General features: G+C 39.6%; 1 long non-coding RNA gene across 1 annotated transcript in view; it reads left to right on the forward strand.

The window, feature by feature from the left end:
* The window catches only part of LOC127573993 (uncharacterized), a 93719-nt gene that overhangs the window by 57868 nt on the left and 8885 nt on the right, over positions 1-26966 (forward strand). The gene's annotated exons all lie outside the window — the stretch shown is intronic.

Below are 26966 nucleotides of genomic sequence, written 5' to 3' on the forward strand. Positions count from 1 at the left end.
GCGGACACAGTGTGAAGAATCTCTGAGTCATTTACAAGTCACTGAAGAGAAACAATGGAATGGAAGCTCGAGACCTTAACGTTGTTTTAGCAGTGTCTGCCTCCCTGCTAAATAAACTGCAGCTGAACATTTTGAGTTGGCAAACCCCATTCACCCAACCTAGTCAATCCACTTACTGAATTTAGTCAGGAAGTTAGCTCCCAAGTTCAAATGAAAGGAACGTTAAATCAAATACTATAACGAGTAAAAAAATAATGCTTAAGTGCAGAATTACACTGAAATCTCTGGGTTTGACAGCGATGAAGTTGAATACTTGCTGACATGTTACATATGTTCTATGTTTAGGATGATACAATAATGTTATGTATTATTTTGCTGGACACATATTTAAATAATATTTCCTTTAGAGGATGCCCTAAATGTAAAGCATACAATCATATGGAACAATATAAGAAGGATTCAGAAGATAGAACAAAAACGCAAAGAAAACATGGTTATTTTGGAGAACTCCTTATCACATTTCAAAGCATTTCACATGCACTAGTCTTGATCTTGAAAGAGAAATAACAGTGAAGCTGTCAGCACTCACTGTCACAGCAGATTAAATCACAGGGCAACTTGCAGTGGCGGTATGTGAGTTGTTAAATGAGGGAGTCAGGAAGTCACTCATTTGCTCTGCTTCTTTCAAGGTTTGCCATAAGGTTGCCCAATCAGTAAAACTCCACAATGGGCATGACGTTGAATCATTTTCCTACCATCTACCCACTAAATGTGTTGAAAGGAGCTGGAGCTTGGCTGTTGAGGTGTACCATTACTGGTAGGGAAATTATTAGGAAACATTCCAAGGGTTAGGATTAATCTGCACTTGGAAAGGCAGAGATTGACAGGAATGGTCAGCACAGCTTTGTTGAATGGAGATCCTGTCTGACTGAAGTCAACTTACCTCAGTTCATATAGACCCTGCCAGAAATTCGCTTTAAACTCCAATCCCAACTCCAAATGATCCTTGCAATATCCCCATTTCAATATTTGAAGCTAATAATGCTGTTATTTCAAGATGCAAACAAATTGACCATGCACATGGGATGACTGAACTTCCATCACATGATCTAGTTCCTTGCAATTTGACTCACGGTATTAATTACCATAGCAATCTCTTCCCATTTCCTTCTGAATATTGTGGGTGGGTGTATGTTGAGGGTGGGTGGGGGTGCTCCTAGTGGCTGGTAAATGGAGGACATCTTTCCACACCTGCACCTCCTACATCAAGGCATCTTGTGTCAGCAAATGATGGATCTCACTCTGTTCTGTGTCGTGTCATTCCTGAAAAACTGAGGTGAGCATCAGTTGTAGGACGGAGGCACAAGAGACTGTAGATGCTGGAATCTGGAGCAACAAACAAGATGCTAGAGGAACTTAGTGGTCAGGCAGCATCCGTGGAGAGAAATGGACAGTCAACATTTCAGTTGAGACCCTCCATCTGGACGGATCTCAACCCGAAACGTCAACTGTCCATTTCCCTCCACAGATGCTGCCTGACCCACTTAGTTCCTCCAGCATCTTATCAGTTGTAAGTTATCTGCCAATCCTGCTCCAACCAAAATGTACCTTCCCTTAAGAGCTGCATACTGTCTATATGTAGTGCATTCATGCTCCTGAAATTGTGCCATTGCTGGGACAATAAGCTACTGAACAGTGCTTAATGTTGCAATCACGTATAGGAGCAGGCAGCGTGAATTTATTACACTATCTGCATCAGAAGCAATGGGTGAAGCTTAATTACACGTAATAATCTTAGTGCCCATTTTAAGGGGTCTGGTCTCCTACATGGTTCAAGATGGAATCTTGAATCTGATGGGATAAAAGGGCATGATATGGCTTTTTCTGTTCATGTACATCCCAAATCCAATGTAGAAGGCACAGTGCTGAAATGGTTCTCTAATTATCACTGTGCAAAAGCCCAATAAAAGTCTGTGGGCAGTTGTAAGATAATTAATGGTGAATACCTGTTTGCTTGCCACTGACCACAATATTTAGAGCAATTTTGAATTATTTTTGAAATATGACAATGATTATTTTGTGGGAAAATGAAGCAGCACTCTTTTGCATAACAAAATACATCAAATAACAATAAGAATAGATGGCTAGTTATTTTTAGTTATAATGTTTAGGGATCAATGCTTACCAGAATAATGGAAGATCTCTCTTGTACTTTTTTGAATAGAGTTATCAGATTTTTAATATCCATCTAATCCACTGTATTAAGCAGGTTTAATAATTCATCTGAAGAATAACACTTTCTTGTTATGATTGAAGTAGTAACCTAAAATACAGGCTCAAGAACTGCAGTGTCGTTGAACCTATATTTTTTGATGCAAATGCATTGAAACTCAACATCAGCAAATGAAGCTAGTCTAGGATAACAACACAGAGATGTGAGCTCAAATACCACTTTGGAAGCTGTGGAATTTAAATTTGCTTTTGCATTACAGAATTCTTTCCTATGATAGGATGATATGATATTGATGATGTGACATCAGGAAACACTTTTTCACTCAAAGTTTAGTGGAAATCTGAGACTTTTTCATGTAAAAAGCTATTGTTAGGTCAACTGAGAATTTCAAAACTCACCCTGATGCATTTTTGTTTGGTAAATATACTAAGGATGTTGAAATAAACCAGGTAGACTGAGTTAAGACGCATATCAACCATGTTCTAATCATTTGTCATAACAAGTGTGACAGACAGCAGAATTCTTTATAATTTATGCTCAGAATGTGGGTTATGATGGCTATGTTGGAAAGTGAACATATAAAATACTTCTATACACTTTAGTGGATATTTCAATCAGAAATCTTTGTTTTTAAAATTTTACTTCTGCTTTCTGTACACTCTAGTCTTCCTTGTCTGTGCAATTAACACATCAAACAATCTCTTGCCCATTGCAGAATCCACTGATGTTTAATCAACACCATCTATGCACTGGTGTCATTATTTAGGCACTGAATAATTTCTCAGAATAAAGAATGAGAGGGTTAACTGCTATTATTTACTTCCTTGATGTGTTATATTTAATCAACAATGCTCATTTCACTATGTGTACAACTGTAAAATTGTTGCATCACTACAACTATCGAAGGACTTCCACTGTATTAATTTGCATGTGGTAAGTCATGTCTTTCCAGGAACATGTGTAGTTTCTCAGTTTTCTACACTGGCTCTTTTATCTGCCTTTATTAGTGTAGTCCTCTCAATATATGTTTCAAGATGGTTCTCATAAAAAAGAGGAAACTGAGCCACAAACAGTTTCTTAAACTCCTTCCTTTTACCAAGATTTTGCATCTGTTCTAATATATCTGCATGGTTTTCTGTCTAGTTTTATAACACTTTGTGAAATGCAATGAGTCATTTTGCTACATTGTAGGCACCATGTAAATACAAATTCTTGTTATTGATGATGTATTGTGTATCGCCATGACACAGGGGTTGTCTTAGAAAAAGGTGTAAAATAACCCAAATGTTTAGATTTCACGGAAAATTGAATATGATACAGTTTTATTAAGAAATGTCTGCTCTCTTCTTTATTCACCATGGATGTAACGGTAGGCATCTACAATTTGTGTCTGATAAAGACCAATCATAATCTGTTGTACAATAGATCAAGCTGAACTCTGATTTGTCTCGTGCAATGCCTTGATTTATTATCATGTCTATCAGGGAAAGAAAGCTCCTTTAATCACAGCTCCCTTATATTTAAACCTATGAAGGTAGCACAAACAAAAAAATCACTCTGCAATGTCCAAGGTTTGACTAGAGAACTTGTTGCTTATAAGTATTTGGAAGACTTTAATTTGCAAACAGCAACCATGATGGAAACTTTTCACTTTTACCATTTGAACAATAATCTAGTGAAATGGATCATTTGCCTGTCTCTAATAAAACTACATTAAAATCAATGGGATGAAAATTAGGTGGATCTTGTTAGTGAAGGTCTAATGATTACACTCCAAAGATTTCCCAACAAGTCAGAAAAATGATTGTGACAATTTGTTTTGAGCTTTTGTCCTCTTTACTCTAAGTATTGTCACGAACAACAATTTTTTCTGGAGATATTAAAAGCAATCTCATGAAAACATGATTTAATAATGTTGATAGGATTAATCTGTTAAAAGTCCAATCCTGAAATATTGATTACTAAAGCACTATTGTTCCTTTTCATGGATTATGTAAATGTTGTATTGGCATAGATTCCCCAAAATTCTCTTAAACCGAAGGAGCTGAGCAAAATCATAAATGAGGTTTATAAAAAATTGCTTCAAGGGAATTGAAATTAATTGTCACATCTGCCTTATGAGAAGCAATAAGTAATTTGGAGCACAGCAATATTTACTTACGCGTTATTGATGATGATTTTCTGGTGACAGACAAGCACTTTGTCAAGATCACCTTTGAAGTAGATTTATGAACATACATAAGAACAAAGCATTAGAACATAAAGATACCTTGTGGGGATGGAACGAAGCAGAGATGAGAGTGAACGAGGAGATCGCTTGTCTGTGGAAGGCAACCTGAACTATCACTGAGTCAAGGTGGGGCAACAGAATGGTGATGCTAAAGTTACTATATGTGCACTTACAGAACATTGTCCATGCACAAAAAATGGGAATTGTCCAAGGCACTGGTCCAGGATCAAACAGAACAACAAGGATGTGAAATCATGTTTGGTGCACAGGATGACTGCTCCAATGGAACCCTGGATAACACCAGCCATCCTTCACTTGGAAACAGAGTACTTGCACTTGCAGGTTGATAGTCATTCAACGTAGCTGGAGGTGTTGCCATTTCTGTCATATACCTCCAGAGAGTGGAACACAGAGGCTCAGAGGTCAGTCTCTGTAGCCCACTGGTTCCCTGTGGAGCTTGTTTCTGACAATGATCTGCAGTTTGTTATATTTCTCCACTTCAGTGGGATCCAACACGGCTTAACATCTTTGCACGTGGAAGCTGAATGATCTGTCTGCATTGTGAAGGAAACAATGAAGTGACAATTATTGACAAACTGTTCAAGTGGTCCATAGGTCATGGGCTGACATCGTTTCTGCTCATGTAGAGGCTGAGATGCCAATTGCCAACCATGGCTGAACTTAGGGTGGCCGATCATGGAAGGAAGGAAAAGAAGCCAGAAAGAGACAGGACAAGTTACATGGTCAGGAGGGATGCTTTTATATGGAAGACATAGGATTCATCTGCCACATCATAAAGGATTGTTAAGAAGTAACCATGGCAAGATTGTAGAAATATTGGGTGTTGCGTATAGCATGGCAAAGGTGGGCAACTAAAGCCAGAAGGTTCATGGAGGTCAACTGGGACATGCGTTTGATAGCCAAGAATAGGATTATTTAGAATATGAGGACTATTCAGTACTGAGAGGATAAGGCAATAAGTCTTTTGAATTCTCTTTCCAAGGCGCCTATGGATGCTCAATCACTCAATATATTCAACTCAGAGACTGATAGATTTTAAGGTATTAAGGGAATCCGGTTTATGGGGTTAATGCAGGAAAATGAAGGTGAGGTAAAAGATCGGTACTGAATTATTGAATGGTACACCAGGTGCAAAAGACTTGAATGGCCTTCTCCTGTTTCTATTTCTTGTATTATTATGCAGAATGTTCGCTCACTCACCATATCACCTCCCTGGTCTATAAGATCAGCGTGGTCAGGGAGCGGTGTGCTAAATAAAAGATTTACAAGTAATTTGTATTTGCACCTGGAGGGATTGTTCAGCGTGTGGGAAGGGAGGAGGTGGCAGGTTTTTTTTGGAGGAAGTGAGAGGAGTTGAGGGAGAAGCTGTTCAATGTAATAGTAATTTGTACCTGGCAGAGGAAAGTGGTGATGGATGGGAACTAGTTTATCCATCACTCCTCCAATAATGACAAGCTCCTTTGAGTGCTTTCTTCTTTTACCTTGACCAAGGATTTCACCTGAAGTTCTGGTCATTTAATATCTTCACCCATTTCCCTGACTTTTCATGTGCTCAAGTAACAACTTCTTATCTTTCAACAAGGCACTCTACAGATACACTGTTGCCTTGAGTTTTATTGGTGCGTGCAAAGGTGATTAAACAGTCACAACTTGCTAGGCCTTGTGGTTCCACTGCAAGGAGAATTGAAGCACAGAAGTGGAGACATAAGAGATTGCAGATGCTGGAATCTGGAGCAATACACAACACGCTGGAGGAGCTGAGTGGAACTCAAAATGTCGACTGTCCATTTCCCTCCATGGGTGCTGCCTGACCCGTTGAGTTCCTCCAGCGCTTTGTGTGTTGAAGCACACAAGTGCCTGAAAGAAATCGGGTAAGTCACAGGTTAGGGTCAGATTTTGGGACGTCACGAGGCAGAGAGGCCCAAGGGTTGGGTAGCAAGGCCATGGATCACCTCCTAATGACCCATTCTCCGGCCTCCAGCCATCTTCTTCCACCTGGAATCACCTACAGGTCCTGTTACCTTCCCTGGACCTAATCATAGCCAACTGTTAGCGCAACATTAGCCGTCTGCTTCCCCGATCACCAGGGTGAAGGTCAGCTGCTGGGAATTGCACTTGGTTGGGGCTAGGGTGCAGTCTTAGACAATGCATGCTGGTTGGGCCTCAGGTAGGAGGTGACAGTTGAATGCTGGGCAAGATTGAGGTTGGGTAGTGGATGGGGTTTGTTGTTTGTGTGGTTTCAGCAAATTGGGGTTTGCGGTCATCAATCAGGAGTGAAGTTAGGCAATTTGGTTAGGTTCTTGGTTAACTGCGGAGAGGTCTTTGGTTTAGATGGGAGCTGGGTTTTGGGGAAGTTGAATCAAGTGGGATTGGGAGATCAATAAATCATGAAGGGTGAGTGGGGATCACATTTATTTAAAATGGGACCACCTGTTTCAGGTTCCCATATTGGCCTTGTGTCTGCTCAGGGAATGCCCCCTTTAAATAGGCAGGAGGTATTGTACATGATGTTGGACACTCAACCTCCACTTAATACCTCAGGACTGGTGTTCAGAGATGCATTTCAGTTCACATGAAGATCCCAATTTTCATTAATGTTTTATTCTTCAGAGAAATTGGACCATGATGCACACAAAAACAAGTTGTTAAGTGATCCCGACGTATTTATCTATGTAGAAGATCACAGATCTTCCTATAGAGTCACCATAATATCCTCTAGGGTAGTGGTTTACATTTCGTTTTCAGGTGATCCAATTTCACCAAATGGTTCACCCAGATGACCAAATAATGCCAATTCTCCAGTCTGCTAACTGCCTTTTATTTAAAGGAACAGAGACAGAGACCCATTTTTTAACATCCCATGACCCAGTTGAGCGTCATGATCCCACTTTGAAAGCCAGTGCTCTAGCGTTCAATTTTTTGGCATGATGATTTAAAATTTAACTATTTCAAACTACTCTTACAGAATGAGGCAAGATTTTGCAGTTAATTGGTCTTTCATTTCTGAACTCTCGGGCTCAAAGGCAGCCCAGCTTATGAAATTTTTTAAAAATGAGAAAATAAATTTGGGACTGTGGTCTTCACTGCATTTGATCCACAATCTAAATTTTGCTTATTTTGCAATTAAATGTAATCTCATTTATGAGGTCAAAGGTATGAGGAATGAATTTTTTTTTACAATGGTATCCAGCTCTTTTGAGATTGGAGGGAAATACTGGTGGGAACTTTATTCTGCACTCTATATGTAATCTGGAAGTGCTTGCGAGGGGTTTGAGGTGAATGAAATGAAAGGTGATTAATTCACCAGCATCATTACAATGTGCTTCTGTGAACACACACAAAGCTAGTTTGAAATAACTTCTGCAGGGTGTTAAGGATGTTGATGACATTAATATGTAATGTCATGGAGTAGTAATGATTGTGTCTCAAAAATTCTGGTAGATTCTCCAAACAGCTCAAGGCAGCGAGAATCAGAAGGAAGGACATCTCTGCACTTGTCCCAGAGAATGGGATTGGTAGAAGCTGGCAGTAAGCTGCTTGCTGTCTTCAGCTTGGCTTTCAAAAAGGAGGATGAAAGAGGAAGTAGGGAGGAAATCAGCCAGCAGCGAAATTTAGCTTACTGAAATTAAGAAATAGTTTGTTTTGAAGCAAAATTATAAAACAACTTAATTTACAAATGCTGTTTGAATGAATAGTTAGTCCAAAAGTGAAAAACAGTCGTCATCTCTCACTGGCAGAGAAAATAAAATTTTATGAGCACTGAGGCATTCTGAGGATAGAACTCCCATAATAATCCTGTCATCAACTGTTTTATTGCTGAAGGCTTCAAGATAGTTCCTCCTGAGTTCAGTGTGAATACAACTTTGCTGCCCGTGTTTAAACAAAAAGTCATGAAGTCTGGAATTGTGGCCAGATTTCCTCTACAAGGTGAGGTGTGGCCTACACTGAGTGTATGGGACTGTATGAAACAGACACACCTTGTACAAGAGAGCCAAAAGCTGGAAAGCAGCCAAAGAGTCAGACGCCAGGCTCTATACTCTAGATGGTGGGAGAGGTCACTCAGCCTGGTTATACAATGGTATTATCTGAGGCCAAGTACTGCAACAGAAACTGAGAATACTTCCTGTCCTCATGGCTGCAATACAAACTGTCCAGCTTTCAGCCTCATTCTGTCACACTGGCAACCACTTGGTCTCCACTGAATGTCTGATGGTTGGGAAAGGAAAACAATTCTGCTTTCTTGGGAATTCCATGCTTAAGTACTCAGCTCTAGCAACTTTGTTGTACTTTATTTCTTAAAACACGAATAAAAGAATAAACAATTCAAACTGACTTTTAAAGATGTAGTGGGCCAGTTAGTTTAGAAGTCATGAATAAAATAATACTAGGTCAACTACATTTTAATGAAATAATTCTTATGCTATGTTTCTCTAAATCTGTTCAGATTAATTAAAACTGATGGACGGAAGTATGACCCTAGCTATGTGCACTGAACATGCAACATAGTAACAAATCTATTGAATTCATCTGAATTTGAAGTTAATGGAATCTGTAGTTTATAAGAATGTGAGTGTACCTTTAAGAACTAGGTGTAATATACCCCATGATGTTTGCTACATTGCTGTAGCTGCTACTGCCATTGGTTGAGCATTGACTACCTTCAGTGAAAAATCTTCATGAAGAATGACACAAAAGAGCCAATGGACACAACATAATTCACAAATTTAGGATATTGCTACGTGTGGGTGTAGCAGAATAGTAATCAAATGCAAGTTATTAGACAACAGTGTTCTCTAGTTAAAATCATCGTGATGGCAGGCAGTGGATGTGACAGATATGTTGGCAAGCTTGACTAGTACAGGAGGCCTCAGACGTTTGCCCTGTACATAAAATGATTGGAGATGTTCCTGAGACCAAACAATGTCATTGAGGTTCCAGGAGAGGAAGCAACCATGTGTAAAAAGCGGAAGGTGATATTGTTGCTGGTCATTAAGTCAAAGACGCAAGAGATGTTGGCATCTTTATTAGTGCACACAACAATGTTTCTTATGATGACATTATATGAAAAGCAACAGCTTGACTCAGCCCCTTCTGAGATTTTCAAGGATTGCAAGTTTGGCACGTGCAAACGTGGACCATGAAAAATATGTAGCCAGGAAAAAGGTACTGGCATAAAGGTACAACTTCAAGACTTTTTTAGATCAGGTATTGAGGGATCATTTGGTGTGTGGACTGGTTGATATCTGTTTGATATGGTGGGCAGGCAGAATGGACTTCACAAGAGAGATAACATCCAAGAACATGAGGTAGCTTCACATGGGATAACTTCTGGAGTGTCATGACAAAAAGAATGTATCTCCTTCTTTGGCCGCAGTATTAGAGAGTGACAGGGGAGAATCCTTGTGTCACAATGACCTGAAAGATGGGAAAGAATGGTTTGTTCTGGTGGTAAGTGCATGCAGATGGGCCCTCACTGACCACGGTGGCTGCAAAAATACTGGGCAGCCATTGATACAGACCTGCAGTATGATGGTGATTATAAGGTCACAGATAAATGGGTTTCATGAGGATGGTGACTGACACAGGCGTGGATCACTTGTTGCCGGGTTGCAACATCCATGAGAATTTGTTCAGTGTCATGTAACTAGTAAACTGCAGTACAATTTGGTGAGTGTACTCCAAGGAGATTGTGGGGGAATTTTAATGGAGATATTATTCATAGTACAAGGATATTGTGGGGGAACTGAATTATGGTAACCATAACTGTGGCAGGCATAACTGGGCAGGCACGGTAGTGTAGCGGTTAGCGTAACACTATTAAGCACCAGCGACCCGGGTTCAATTCCGGCTGCTGTCTGTAAGGAGTTTGTACGTTCTCCCCGTGACAGCATGGGTTTCCTCCAGATGCTCTGGTTTCCTCCCTCTTTTCAAAGACGTACACGTTAGGAATTTGTGGCATACTATGTTGGCACTGGAAGCATGGCGACAATTGCGGGATGCCCCTAGAACATCATACGCAAAGATGCATTTCACTGTGTGTTTCGATGTACATGTGACTAACAAAGATATCTTATCTTAGTTATATGAGCTGGCCAATACAGGGAGTTTAAGCTATAGGCACTATAGACTAGATGGAAATCTTGTAGTGTTGGAATGACATCCCTGGGGTCTGCAGAATCTTTTAGCACAGTACAAACACAGAACAGCACAGCACAGTACTTTTAATAACTTACACAGTGGCACATTCACTATAGGACCCAGCCTCATTTATTGTTGGCTGAGACTGTTCCTACACCCTTAATCTGCAAGTGGGGGCAGATTGACACATTAGAGAAAAAATGGGGCATTAATTGTGGGGCAACCTTATTAGTGGGGGCCTGGAGGCAGAAAAATAGTGCAATTATATGGGGGCCCAGAGCAGACCTGTCAATGCTGGAGCAGCATTCCCTACCCACATTTAAGATTCATTCACGAGATTTAGCATCCACACACTTGAATGTAGATTTAAAGAAATGGAGCAATGTGACCACCTCTGAACATAACAGTTGTACATGCTGTTTTTGGGGTTAAATCAGTCTCTCAGATTCTTCAATTTGTAATGGAAAAAAGGTGCAGTGAATCCCAGGATGTCCATGTAATAAATATGATATCCTCATTGCCATGGAGACCAATCAGAAGTATGAAAGGTGCTGGAGATTGTGCTCAGCAGGTTACACCTCCACAGTTTACAGATGAAATGGAATAAAGATGCACTAATACACCAGGAGTAGGGTCACCAGGGCCTCGAACCTGCCCTGCCATTCAATATGATCCTGGCTGATTCTATGATGGCCTCAAGTCCTTTTCTGTACCAGTTCCTCATAATCCGCAATTCTTCAATCTTGCAAATATTTATCCATCTTCCACCTTAAATACATCTAATGATCTGGTCCCACCACCCTCTGGGGCAGAGAATTCAGAGATTCACTATATCCTGAGAGAAGAAATGCCAACACAGTTCAGTTTAAATGACTGGCCCTTTATATGTGTGTCTCCTTGTTCATGACTGAAGCTGGAAGTTATCCATTTCAGATTCTGAATTGAAAGGGTGGGCAGATATCTGTATGGGAAAAGGTGGCACCTGGTACTGGATGTTAGAGAATGTTACTGAGCTTTCTTCTATCCTTGGAGTTGCAGTATTACTTGAATGTTTACACAAAGGCTCTGCAATGAAGAGCAACAGAATGCATATATATTATGTAGAGCAAAGTTTGGTATTGAATCTTTCTGGTCCAAAATGACTAATGGAAACCATTACAGATGTCTCATGATATTTTCATTAAGATATGTATGCAGTCATCTTCTATTTTGTACAATGAAGTCATGAACTACCAGCTGCATATGTCTCTCCTCATCCTCACCTCCAATGAGAAAAGTAATCCGGAAATTGAAAGAGGCTTTGGCTACCATTTTGGGGGTTACTCACTTTCAGGAGTTTTTTGTTGGTGAGTACTTGGCAGATACTTCAATCTCATCACAGATCATAAACTGCTGAAAGTATTTTTTGAGCCAAAATTGGTGAATGCAAGACTGTAGCAGTTGCTATTTTGTTGTCACATCTGTATTGTCCATTGAATAATGCTTATTGAAGCAGAACACAAGGGCAAATCTGCTGTCATGGCAGCCTTACAAAGAGGTGAGAACTGATTTGAAACAAAATGATCTTTTTAATGATTTGGTCAGAGCTAAAAATAATTCCTCAGGCCACCTGTACAGATGTTGCTTTGAAGTAAGCAAACACCTTGTTGGGGTAGAGTGACTCAGAGATGGGAATGAGTGTAATCAGACCCTTCTAGAGAAGGTGGCATGAACTGTCAGTTAGTGAAGGTAACCTGAAGAGGGGCAACAGGTGTTGGCCCCAAAGGTGCTAAAGCAATCATATTGAAGAATATCCATCTTCAGCCTAAGAGAATTTTTAAGACGTAAATGATAGCCAATGGTTATATGTATTGACCTAGATATTGATTAAGATATTGAAGGTCCTACTTGGTCTGTCAAGATAACAGATCACAGCTGCCCACTTCTGCAAACGTGAATTTGGCCGAGTCACCTTTTCTAATGGTTGCATATTGACCTCTCCAATTGGGAATGGACAATTCAATGTAGTTGGAAATATTGCTATTTGGGTCTTCATCTCTACAGAATGAACTATGGAAACTCTGAAATCTGTTTTTGTGACACTTGTTCTCCTTGAAGAACTTGTCTCCAATAATAATCCACAGTTCAGATCAGCGCTTTGCTGCATTGCTTCACTCTAATGGAATCCAAGGTATCTTAATCTCCCAAAATCATCTACTATCTAATGGGAAAGCTGACCATTCACTGAAGAAAGTAATGAAGAGACAGTTTTTGGACTCAGAGTCCAAGTGGTCCATAAGGCATTGGCCATATTGTTCCTGTTTATGTACAGGGCCACCACACACTCCAGGATAGAATGTTCCCTATCTGAGATGGTTGGGAATAGTGCAGCCCAACTTGGAAGAACAGGTAGAGGAAAAGGAAAACAAGAAGCTGTGGCACAGTTCACAATGTTTGGGAGATGGTTCTATGTAGGTGACACTGTGAGAGTACTTTGACCAACAGGCATTGGAGGAGTGTCAAGAAGGAACTCCAGCAAGTCAGGAACCACATGGCAAAGATGGGTGATAGATGTCAAAGGTTCATATTAATCAACTGCTACAAACAAGCAACACACAAGAAGATAGAAAACATGATGTGCAGGATAAGCCCGAGGTTTAGTTATAGGATTGGTTCTATGAAATGACCACTGTTGGGCAAGACATGGTTCAGGAACTACCAGAGACCCAAATGAAATAGGTTACACTCAATCCACTGCATCAGGTGGGGACCTCTGGAGTAGACACCTTTCATATGTTACTAGTTAACTTTGAGGTGGCAAGAAAGTGTCTGAGTCAGCTTTGCAGTTGAAGAAAGCCATGCATAACTAAATGTATTGTTGATACTGTGTAATGATATGTAAAACTTTAACTTAGTGTACAATTGCCTTTATGTAAATAGTTACAGTAAAGTTCTAATAATCCATGATCTGATTGTTCAGAAGTTCCAGTGATTTGGAACCTAACTCATCCATTGCTGATTCCCTTGCTCCCTTTAAACTCACTTGGGCAGGGCTCTGGTTCCCACATTTATGTTTGTGATTGCATTGGTTTGTTACTTCTTTTAAAGGAAGCATGCAGTATTTATAAATGTGAGTATGTATTTAAGAGCTGCAAATATCATGCAGCATATGCTCTGAAACATTGTTGTACCAGCCACTGCTGTTAGTTAAGTGCTGATTAACTTCAAGGATGCTTTGTTGGTAGATCTATCCTTGAACTTGTCTTAATGAACAGCAACACAAAAGGACTGAAGGATTCTACTAAACAGAATCACAGAAGCAGAGATTAATGCAGCTGTATTACTACATCACACATGTAGTGCAAACAATAGAGGAAAATTTTCATCCAGGATATGGTTTTGTAGAAAGCATTCGGAGTTTAGATAGCAGGGTGCCCTGTTACAATTGGAAATTTATTGTTTACAGATGATTCTAGGGGACTGATGATAAAAGGTAGGCTCTTGACCTCAGTGCTATGGTCCGAGCTACTAGCATTTCCTCCTCACATATAAACAAAATCAGAGTCAGAATCAGATTTATTATCACTGACTTATATGACATAAACAAATCAAGTTTGAAGTCCAATTATTCCCATGAATAAAAGGGAGGGAATCTGTCTCTGCCCTAGGTTTAACTGATAAAGCCAAAGCACATTCTGTAACAGTTCTCCTTAAGGACTGCTTGGATACTTCTTTATTCATTAATTTCACTTATCTTCAAATTATTAGCAGTAATTTTATAACCTACTAATATTCACCCTGAGACAACAGCAGCAATGTACAAGTGAGATCAGTTTCCTTAATTAATTGCCACTAATCAATCTCTACCAATGTCATCAATTAGCCTCCCTAATCAATCACAGGCCAAATGTGATTGAAGGTGACAACCCTGAAATGAAAGCCTCAGCGACAGTCTGTGCCTAGACATTTAGTCAAAGTTAGCCAGAAAGGACAACCTAGATCAAATCAGGAGATCTCATAAAAGTTAGCTAGCTTTTTGTTCAGGGTCTTCACAAAAGGCACCTCCTCTTAAACTCAGCTCATCACCAATATTTCAAATCCATTTCCTGGACTAGGACTCAATAGAGGAGAAATTTTACAGAACTGTAGACAGGAGGAGGTCATTCAGCCCCTGTGCCTCTGCCTGTGCCTGAGCCAATGTTGGCACTATCTTCTGTAATTCCATTCCCCCTTCACTGACTACACCCAGTCCTTTTATATTCCTCCTTTACAAATGTTTGTAACACTTAGCTAAGAGCTATATTCACATCTCTGCCTTGATAGCCACATGATAAAGCACAATAAATTGTTTACAGGGCAAATTGCCTCCATCTCAGTTGTTTTTTTCAGTGAGAATCATTAATCTCCTCACTTCGTTCCTCTTTCACCCACAAATCAAAGCAATGACAACATTTGGTCAGAATGAAGTCTCGATATTTTCTTCATTCTTTACTTACTGTTCTTACCTCAGCACTGTTCTTTTTCATTATGTTATTGATCGTGCTCCCACCCAGCTGGTCATGGCACGCATTAACTCCAGCCTCCCAGACAACCTCAACCCACTGCAAATCGCCTACTGCTGAAACAGGTCCACAGCAGACACCATCTCCCTGGCCCTACACTCATCTCTGGAGCATCTGGACAGTAAGACACCTATGTTAGATTATTGGTTATTTGACTACAGCTCTGCTTCAATACTATAATTCCAAGCAAACTCATCACCAAATTCCAAGACCTGGGACTCAACACCATCCCTTTGCAACTGGATCCTTCACTTCCTGACCAACAGACCGCAATCAGTAAGGATAGGCAGCAACACCTCAGTATGACTGTTTCTCAACACTGGTGCCCCACACGGCGTCCTCAGCTCCCTACTCTACTTCCCATACACTCATGAATCTGTGGCCAGATTCTGCTCTAACTCCATCTACAAATTTTCAGATGACACCTCTGTAGTGGGCTGTATCTCAAATAACAATGAGTCGGAGTACAGGAAGGAGGTAGAGAGCTTAGTAACATGGTGTCATGACAACAACATTTTCCCTCAATGTCAGCAAACAAAAGAGCTGGTCATTGACTTCAGGAAGGGGGATGATGCACATGCTCCTGTCTACGTCAACGGTGCTGAGATTGAGAGGGTTGAGAACTTCAAGTTCCTAGGAGTGAACATCACCAATAGCTTGTCCTGGTCCAACCATGTAGACATCACGGCCAAGAAAGCTCACCAGCGCCTCTACTTCCTTCGGAGGCTAAAGAAATTTGGCATGTCCCCTTTGACACTCACTAATTTTTATTGATGCACCATAGAAAGTATTCTATCTGGATGTATCATGGCTTGGTATGGCAAACTGCTCTTCCCATGACCACAAGAACTGCAGAGAGTTGTGGACGTAGCTCAGCACATCACGGAAACCAGCCTCCCCTCCATGGACTCTGTCTATACTTTTCAGTGCCTCAAGTAAAGCAGCCAACATAATCAAAGACCCCACCCACCCTGGACATTGTCTCTTCTCCACTCTCCCATCAAGCAGAACATACAAAGGCCTGAAAGCACGTACCACCAGGACAGCTTCTATCCCGCTGTTATAAGTGTATTGGACGGTTCCCTAGTATGATAAGATGGACTCTTGACCTCACAATCTACTTCATTATGAACTTGCACCTTATTATCTACCTGCATTGCACTTTCCCTGTAACTGTAGCCCTTTATTCTGCATTCTGTATTGTTTTACCTTGTCCTACCTCAATGCACTGTGCAATGAATTGATTTGTATGAACGATATGCAAAACAAGTTTTTTCAAAGTACCTCGGTACAACTGACAATAATAAACCTAATTCCAATTCCTCTGCAGAAATGCTGGACTCCACACACATCCCTATCTTATTTTCTTGTCTCCCCATTTCCCCCAATCTCTCTTTCTAGTCTCCCTCAAACTCTACCTTGTCTCTTTCTTGAATTTCTTTCTCTCATCCCAAGCGTACAAACCCCATTTCCTTTCCCCAATGTCCAGATTGTGATTACTCTCTTCTCCCATCCTAGGTTTCAATTCTTCTAACCCCGCACCCCCCTCCCCTCCCCTCCCTTCCCCCCTTCCCCCCTTCCGGTTACATGTCACCAGTTGGTCCCTCCAAAGTGCTAATCCAATTAATTGAAAAGGTGCAGTTTTTCATGTGCTACCCACCTTTGCATTCTCCGTCCTACTGAAATCGATGGAAATGAGTGTGTGATGGTGGGAAAAATTGCTGTTGCATGATCAGAGATCCCACCCAAGGAATATAAAGCAAAAGAACCAGTCATAATCTTGCATAAAATCTTTTTTTGTTATTGGAATGTTTTTTTGATCATTCTAAATCTAATAGTCCCAATCTACAAAAATCATCATGTCACAACAGATTCAGGGTTATAGGTGAAAGCCCATCCACTTTCTCCAATAGTAACTGCTGCCTGTCCATGATTTATGATGAAAAATACCAACACAGGCTATCAGATAGGATGTGTATTCTGAAAGAATGAGATTAAATGGGCTAATGGGTCATTTTCAGGTTAAAGCTCTTGCTACAATTAACACATGTAAAAGAAAAGAAATCAGTAACAAAGGTGACAGAAAGGTACTGGTACATGAAGAGGAAATCACAAAGGAACTTCCACAATTGTAAGAGAATTCATTGGAGTATACATTTCCTTTAACATGCTATTTGTAAAGTGTTACATCTATTGTTGTATATAAGTGAATAGATAAGCTTAGTAACAAGCCTTAAAGGCTACAATAATTACAAAATATGGACTCAACCTCTGGCCTAGATTGTTCCAGGTTTAAACCTACAAAAGTAGTCAAGTGCAATTCAATGGGTGGTACTTTCAATGGTTTACAAGGAAATAGTTGACAGTTCTGCAGGGAACAATTTTGCTCAAACACAAAAGTGACAATTAAAAAACAGATGAAACTTTTGGCAAAGCTTAAAAGCACCAAAAGATTGTACTTTTGTCTTGAAGGAGAAACTTTCAATGTACATTGTTAAAAGTTCCAAGCTGCAATCTTCCAAAATGCCTGTTGCAATTTTGGGACATCTCAAACCACTTTAGAGTTAATATTTGTCCACTGGCATTTTGACTCTCCCGCCTCATAATGTTTGAAATTGTTTGTGGCCTTCCAAGAAATTGACTTAATTGATATTCATTGAACTGGATTCTAAATCTGGATTATAAGAACAAAGGCAAATAAAGGCAAGAGGGTGGCAACCTCTGTGTTCGTCACTAAACAATAGAAAACCATCAGATAATAGAGGGACATTTACCAATAGATGAGAGTGACAACATGACTGTGGTATAAATAGCCATTCTTTCATTTACTTTATTCTATTACACAGACAGTAGCAAGTGTATTGTACAAGCTTTAACATTATTAATTAATCTCCAACAAAGTATTAATTAATAAAAAGAGGATGTTAACTATGTTCTTGCTTTTCCAAGAATATGTTCACAATGTTGAGAGCCAAATTAAAAGTATCTTCCTAATAAAAAGATGCATGCAACAACATTGTATTCATAATATTGGTTTATTCAAAGGACACAATAAATGACTTGCAGTGCTGGTTAGGTTAATATCAGAGAAGCAACTCTGTCCAAAGTGTCGGTATAAACTTGTAGAATTTGTGTGAAAGTGATCAATGCCAGAGCACATGTTCTACATAAAAGGATGTTCCCATGAACCATCCCATCATTAACTAGCATGTACTGTACTCTACTGAATGATGTTATGAGAATCTAATTGCCCAAGTATGCTGTTAGCATTTGTTCCCACAGAATCAGTAAGTCAGATTTTACCTGCAAATGTGTTGTCCTATTGCACTTCTAAAAGGTGAGTTAGTCGTGAATAACCAGGACAAAGGGCTGCTGTCCAGTATTTCAAATGTAAGAACACATAGTGATCGAATAGAAATAGGAACAAACCTTTGAAGTTTACTCAATAATGACTGATAGTGTATATGCTTCAATAAATAATGCCAAGGGAAACATGACATGTTTGTAACTTCTGACCTCTGCTAGTCAGGAAGAAAAACTGATATTTGTTTTCATAGAATATCAAATCTTAGATATTGTATTCTTGTTTTATTTCGTGGTTCACTCTTTTGTGATTTTTGTTTATTTTGTAATATCTCACTTTCATATTTTTCACCTTTGTATTTTACTTTTATTATTTTTCTTTTTACTCCTGATGTCTCCTTGACTTCCATTATTTCCTCAATCAGTAGCTTTGATTCCTTTGTAGTTTAATAGTTTCAGCTATGATGAGAGATTGCTTCATCCATGAAGAGAGACTGCTTCAATTATGAGGAGGGACTGGATAGGCTGTCTTTGTTTATTTAGCGTGCAGAAAGCTGGCACAGGACCTAATCAAGATAGGCAGAATTATAGAAGGCTATGAGCTGAGTGCTGGCAAATGGAATTAGTATAGATAGATGCTTAATGGCCATCATGGACATGGTGGGCTGAAAGGCCTGCCTCCCTGCTGTAGGAATTTATGACTCCATATTATTAAAATTTGTACTTTCTTTTCCCAAACTATTTTGCTTTGATCTTACTTTATTCTAATCATGTTGTATTTCGATATTTTTCTGAGAATTGGGTGTGGGATGAAATGGGAGAAGATGTAAAGATTAAATTTCAGGACCAAGGTAGAAGGTGGCAAACGTCAGCATGATTGGAATAGGATAGGATTGAAATTTCTTTCACAATGGGCCAGAACTTGCTATCAACTGCTGATTTGCCTTTTGCAGAGCTCTGATGTTGACATGCCTATAAGGACGGTGATTCTATCTGGCAGGCTCTGCGTGGTGACATAACTTTGCATGAGGGCGGGGAGGCCAGTAAAAGCTCCACCCACAAAAAGGTTAAAAGATGTTGATACCTGGCAAAGCTGCACTCTTGGCTTTGTTGACTATCAAAGCTATCAAAGTGGTCGGATGCTTCAAAACGTTCAGAAACTATTACAAAATGAAATATTTTTCAAAGCTTAATGTTATTAAACATTTATAAAGATATAAAAGCATGAATCACTTAACATTTGTAAACTATTGTTTGGAAGTGTTAAAACTGGCAGAATTAATTTTTTAAAAATGTTGCTTCTATTTACTCCTTTCCCATGAAATCCACCCTACACCTTGTATACCATGTCCAAAGGAGATTCACCAGACTAATTCCTGGGATGAGAGGGGTTGTCCTACCTAGAGAGGTTAGACATTTTGGGTTTGTATTCCTTGGAGTTCAGAAGAATGAGTGGTGACCTTATTCAAACATATAAGATTCTAAGGGAGTCTGACAGGCTAGATGTTGGGATGTTATCTCGAGTGGGAGAGTTACAAACAAGATAAGATCTTTATTAGTCGCATGTACATCTAAACACAGTGAAATGCATCTTTGCGTAGAATGTTCTGGGGGCAGCCCACAAGTGTTGCCACACTTCCGGCGCCAACATAGCATGCCCACAACTTCTTAACCCGTACATCTTTGGAATGTGGGAGGAAACCAGAGCACCTGGAGGAAACCCACACAGACACAGGGAGAATGTACAAACTCCTTACAGACAACGACAGAATTGAACCTGGGTCGCTGGCGCTGTAATAGGATTATGCTAACCACTACATAGCTACAAAATAAGGGTCCAGTCATTTAAAGCTGGGGTGCAGAGAAATTTCTTCTCTCAGTGGGGAATTAATTTCTGAAATTCTCTGAACTGAGGGTGGTGGAGGCCAGATCATTAGATATATTTAAGGTGGAGACTGACAAATATTTGAAAGATCAAGGAATTGATTGAGGGTTATGGGGAAATGGCACAAAAGAGGAGGTCAACATAGGTCAATCTTGATCATATTGAATGGTGGGGAAGGCTTGAGGGGCCCGGTGGTCGACCTCTCCTCCTATTTTCTTGTGTTCTTGTGCGTTCAGTGTAACTGCTGTACAATTGCTCCAGTGCCAAAGTCCATGTGGACTCTCAATGTAGGACAGTGCCATCAAGTCATTGCTGAGCTTGGCCAGCGAGTCTGAGACTTTCAAGTTTACATAGGATTCCTGAATTCCCCGGCACTAATGGAACAGGCTGGTAGATGGGTGATTACTGCTGCCAACTTTGGATGTAACTGTTAGCATTTCCCAGAAAGTTCTGGCCTAATATTTTAATTGGAGAAAGTTTAAGCTCATAGAATCATGGATGTCAGACAACTTAGAGAGTGTCAAGACCGGTAGTGGTGAGCTAAAGCTGGGTTTCATTAAAGTACCTGTAGAAACTGACAATGTTTTTGGGTGATGTTGTTGAGGAGCAGCATATAAATAAGAAACAGGTAGGGACAAAGGATAAATCCTTGGAATCAGAGGTAATAGTAGAGGCTTGGAAAGCAAACTAATCACTTGTGGTTCCCCAACTAAGGGTGGACAGACAAGAATGGAACCAGCAAGTTGGATGGGGGTGGTATGGTCAATTGCTCCAAAGACTAGAAATTGGTTAAAAAGGAAGGGGAGGGTTAGATTTTCCTTCTTGAAACATACCAGAGCCTAAGCTTCCCACATTAACCTCAACATACCGGGGCCTGGTGTTCCCACATTAACATCAAGGTACCAGTGCTGCCTTGAAACCCCCTGGGTCCCTTATTTTGCATTTTGCTGAAACTCGTCAGGTTCTGTTTCCTGCACTCCTTTTAAACTTATTGGGTTTGCTGCAAATTTATTATGCTAGTGTGTAACATCTGAAAGCAGGTGAATTGATAGTACTTTGGAGTATTAATTGGAATTGCATCCAATAGTCTGAAAAATTTCCCTGTTCAGCACGAATCAAAATCCTGAGCATGTCAAATTAATGGAGTTTTTTTCACAAACCATTGGTTTACAATGTCTTCTGTGCTATGTGGTTCACCAACACTGAGCAATAAGGCATGGATTCAAGCCAATTGATTTCAGCAGTCGGTGTTTCAAAAGAGAGTAAACCAAGTCTCTGTCTGATTTCTCTTGTGCACATGAAAGACCCCTGGCACTATTTTGAAGAAGTGGAGGGGCATTATGTCTACTACTTAGACCAATATTTATTGCTCAAATGGAATCACAAAAACAGATTATCTTGTTATTATCATGTGGTGGTGGAGGTTATTGAGTGTAAAATGGCAATCCTGTTTCTTACATACAGCAGTGGCTACACTTCAAATGTACTTCTTTAGCTGTAAAGCACTTTGCTATATTGCAGAAGGTGTTATATAAATAAAAAGATATTTGTTTTCCTTTTCTTTCCTTTCTAGTCTGAGTTAATGCATCTTTGTTAACTGGAGAAGAGTCTTCATCAGTCCAAATGAACCGAAGAATCTTCAACTTCAATCAGAACCATTCTAACAAGAAAAGGATAATTTTTCCATATATGGGCAAGAAAATGAAAAATTGGGTCCTTTAGAACCACTTAAGGGAACTTAGGTCTGTTTTTGACTGGCATGAGTGGTCTTAGGTCTTTGAAGGACTAGAATTACACCAACCCTACTTCCTGAAAGGCCCCCTTGATATAAGTGAAGCAAATGGATAAGATTTATATCATTTCTACATGGTTCCCCACCAAAACTGCAGATGAAAATAAATAAAATCCCGGCAGCAATTCAACCTCACAAAATGCACAAGAGCAATTTAGGCCAATGTAAGACTAACCTTTTAGTGGATTACATAGGTGTGATCACAACACGATATTTTATGGTTTATAGTTTAATAATGCATACATATATCAAGAAATGACTGGCATATTGTCTGTGATTTTCCAACCATTGAAGTTAGTGAACAGAAAATAATTAGCAATGTAGGTCTTTCAGATTTAGGGGCCAAACACCCTTGACCTTCTGGAACACTCAAACCACAATTTCTGGACCAGTTGCAATGGCAGTTTCTACTTTGGCATTTGTGCTAGTCAGGGCAGGATTAATGAATAGTTAACTTAAAATTGTGACTGCTGGACTCACCTTGAGGTGTCAGTGCTTGGACCTGAGAAAGCAGAAATACAATGGAAGATCTCTGGTCTGAATATCCATTCCAAAGATATCCGAAATCTAAACTTCTTAAAACAAGTGAATCTTCAAAAGTTATATACAAATATAATCAATTAATCAAGAAGTATAATAAATAATTGTCACAAAGTTCTATATAATTTCATAGGATTCATTTAATATTGCAAATAATATTTAAAAATTACATTGGATGCACAAACCACTGGCCTATGATCAGAATTTCTCTCTAATTTGCCCCAAAGGGTTTGAGCTGGAAATTATCTTCCGTACCATATTTCCTTATGAAGAAGGCCATTTGGACGATCAAGTCTGTGCACACTCTCAGAACAGTCTCATCAATTTCATTCTCTCTCTTACTTCCCTGTAAACTGTCGCCTCTCACATGCACATCAATTGCACACTGATCCTCCTGCCATTCAGGGTACTGGAGGGGTAGTTTACAATCACAAATCAGCCTACCAATCAGCACATCTTTGAGATGTGGAAGGAAACTGGAGCACCCAGGGGAAATCAATGTAGTCACAGGGAGGATACGTACACTCTACACAGACAGCACAAGAGGTCAGGAGTAAACCAAGTCACTGGAGCTGTGAGGGGTTCAATCCTTACTCAGGATACCTCAGAACATAGACAACACTGTGGCTGTGCTGACAATTGGGTAATAAGTTTTGTGGTAGGTAAGTGGTAGGGAATAATTATTTCTACCACCCTTCCAAAGCACCACTATTGCAATATGCCTCAAGATCCCTCTCACCACACCCCCCCCAACCCTCAAGGATTACAGTTGACCAGAACAACAGTGCAATTATAGATTAATGATAACTGTAATCAGACCACAGCCTATAATTTTTTAATCATCTATCATGGATAGTCTTGGTCTCCAGCAATCCACACAGGAACTTAAAGAAGGATAAAAGGCTCCTTAAATTAAACCACTGTGACAACTCTGAAGTTAACAAGCTTTCACGAATGAAAGAATTTGGCCATAAATAAGGTGCATATTGAGCCAATGACACCTTTCCTACTCATACAGGTCTGGGCGTAGGTGAAGGAGGCATGAGGTTATGTGATAGCAATCTATAATTCCTTTGATCTTAAAACATGGTTTATTGTCAAGCTAGTGTATTTGATGGAATTGACAGCCCCAGAGAACAATGCATGCATCACTCACTTGTTGAATCATTGTACAGAGTTTAAGTTATGTTACGTGTGCCACTAGACATGGCCCATAGCACAAAGGTTAAGGGCAGTTGTGAACATTGCATTAATGGCAGGATGGTGAGTGTAATGGAGGTGGGCTGCAAGTCTAATTGTAACAGATCAAAACTCTGACACCAGATTCTCCAGATGAACATTTCATACAATAACCAGATACCCGTCTCCCAAAATGCTCTGTTCTTCCATGGGAAAAAAATGAAGTGAATTGAGGAAATGATTCAAGGATGTGATCAAAGCCTCCTAAAACAAATACAGCATCTTCTCTGAATTCCTGGCCCATGACTGCTCAAAGTGGAGAAGCATTCAAGATGGTATTGCAAAACAAGTTCACATACTGAGGATGCACAGAAGTCCAGCACAAACAACAGAAGGGACACATTATCTCACTTGCCTGCCCCATCAAGGACATCCCCTCCCATCTGTAGAAGAATCTGTGGTTCCTAGACTGGCTTCATTGGTCATCTCAGAAGCCACAGCATTGGAATGGAAGCAGATCTTTTGCAACCAATTGACTTTGCTTTGTAATGCAAAGTCACTGCAGATATTTCTGTCATATGAAATGTGGGAATGCTTTGCATTTGAATGATTCCTTTCATAGCGTCAGGGCATCCAAAGTGCTCCACAGCCAATGAAATACTTGAGGTGTAGAAAGTGTGGCAGCTAATCTTTGCATTTCAGACTCTCACACCCAAAGAACATCGTGAAAATGGTGAGATGACTGTCTTTATAATATTAGTTGTGGGACAGGACAAAATAAAGGAATAAAAGCAGAGTATCTACAGTGGCCATCAGGACACCAGGGATAACTCCTTTGCTCTTCCCTTTAACCATGGGATCTTTTATATCCATTAGAGAATACAGACTGCACCTCAGTTTAGTGTTATGTCTGAAAGATAGGAATACACTTGAAGAACAGCAGCACTATTTCTTTTGTGGTACTTTTTTCCAAGGGCCAACGTTTTAAAAGGTATTCACAACAGCCAAAATATTGCAACTTTTCTTCACTTATTCATTTTTGGGATCCAGCCATCACGGGCATAACTAACAACTCTTGCCTATTTTCTTGAATAGATTGTAGTGAGCTGCCTTCTGGAACCACTGCAGCCTTTCAGATGAAGGTACTCCAACAATTTGATAGAGGGAGGACGAAGAATTTCAATGCATCAGCAAGTACTAAAGAGGTCAACGGTAAAATGAGTCGCATTAATAAAAGGCAAATTGAAAGGAGAGCAGCCATTTTGAATGGATTATCCTCATGCAAAAATGTTTCCGTTTAATCTTATTGTCTTTTGGACAGTGAATGATTTAGAGCATCACCAACTCAATATTCATTTTTGTGAATCTGTCCAAAATTGGCTGATAATTTCTACTGGTCTAGGGAAGTATGACGAGAAGTGGGTCACTGGAAACAGAGGTAGAATCTTGGATCTTTCTGCCTGCATTTATTACTTTGTTGTCACAAAATTAGATGAGCCCAGGTGGACATACCATCAAATGCATTTCACCAACTTCACAGAGAATGATCAAAAGAAAATGACAAAAAACACAAATATTTTGTAAGTCATTACTAGTAAATCCAATTAAGACTACATGGCATGTTTGGGCAGTAGTAAAATTATTATATTGTGTTGTGGAAGTACGGTGCAGTCAAGAGCAAAAATTCTGAAGCATTCTTTGCAAAATTTCCCCTTACAGCTGTCAGGACAAAGGAAATTTTTTGATATAACTAATCATAGCATGAACTGATTATTGTTAAAAGCAGAATGAAGGAACAAAAGCATAATATCTACTGAGATCTATGATCAAAAGAAGGAAGTATTGCTTCCTGTTATTTAATGTTGCATAGGTGTGATATTAGTCCTAATAAAGAATGGTCTGAATCAGGCCTAGATCAAGATATTTTTTATAACCCTTTACCAAGTTATATGTTGGATTACTTTTAATATAAAAAATCTTCATGTTCTAAGTGTGAATGAGTTCAGTATGGTTCCTAAAAATAAATCATTATTCTGAAGCTCAACCTTGCACTTCTTACAGTTAAAGAAATTAAGTACTGCTTGATTTGGTAATGTCGTGACCATATTCTATACATGTAAATGTTGCTTTCATTGGATAGCCCAATAAATACACCATTACCTATTTTTCAATTTTTCCAGCAAACTGCCTTTATGCTCAATTTTTAATATATTGAATTAGCTAAAATAGGTGATAAGAATATCTGATTACTTTTATAATATGAACTCACGTTGAGCAAGAGTTTATGAGAGCAAATTCTTTTGAGTTGGTCATCTGGTATCAGTAAGGGAACATTCCCTAGTGGAAGAGGGATAAATTAGATCTATTTAGGACTGATTTGATTTCAAGATTATAATGAAACATTGAAATAAATTCAATCCCTTGCGACATCCTTATTAATCTGTTAACTCTGACAGGAGGATTTACATTTTTGATGAAACAGCCTGGTTCATCAATGGTTCCAATCAGTCTATTATGGGAAATGAGACTCTTCCCTCTTAGTTTCATATCCTAACAGGTATTGTGAATCAAGCCATACAAGTGCAAGGTAATAAAATTCTGTGCCAATAAGTTGAAACATTAAACCCATCTATGAACACATGAGAAGTGGGTGTGTTGGGTGGTTGTTAGGGGAAGGGGTGTGGATTGGAGCAAGGAGAAGGGAAGTTCTCTCAACCTTGTAACTTGTTAAGAGCCCTCATGCATTTTGAAGTTTGGTAAATGGAATATATTCCTATTGAGAGACCGTGCAAATGGAATGCAAAGTTCTCCGAGAAATTGGTTTATGTACTACAGTGTTTAAAAATAATGTACAAAAGTAAGTCAGGGAGCTACAATTGCGTGGCTCCTAACTCACAATGTTCATTCCAGGTTCCCCATGTGTCTGACATGTTAACACATGGAGGAGCCCAGACGTGCATGGAAGTGTGAAGTGGCATATGTGCACAACTACATGCTACTTCTGAGTTGCTTGTCCAGTTTTGCAGAATTGCCAGACAACATGAGCCAATCATCCAGAAAAAAAACCTTCACAGTGTTTCACCAAGGAGTACAACACTGGGAAC

This window comes from Pristis pectinata, chromosome 9, assembly GCF_009764475.1.
Source record: "Pristis pectinata isolate sPriPec2 chromosome 9, sPriPec2.1.pri, whole genome shotgun sequence".
NCBI classification, from domain to species: domain Eukaryota; kingdom Metazoa; phylum Chordata; class Chondrichthyes; order Rhinopristiformes; family Pristidae; genus Pristis; species Pristis pectinata.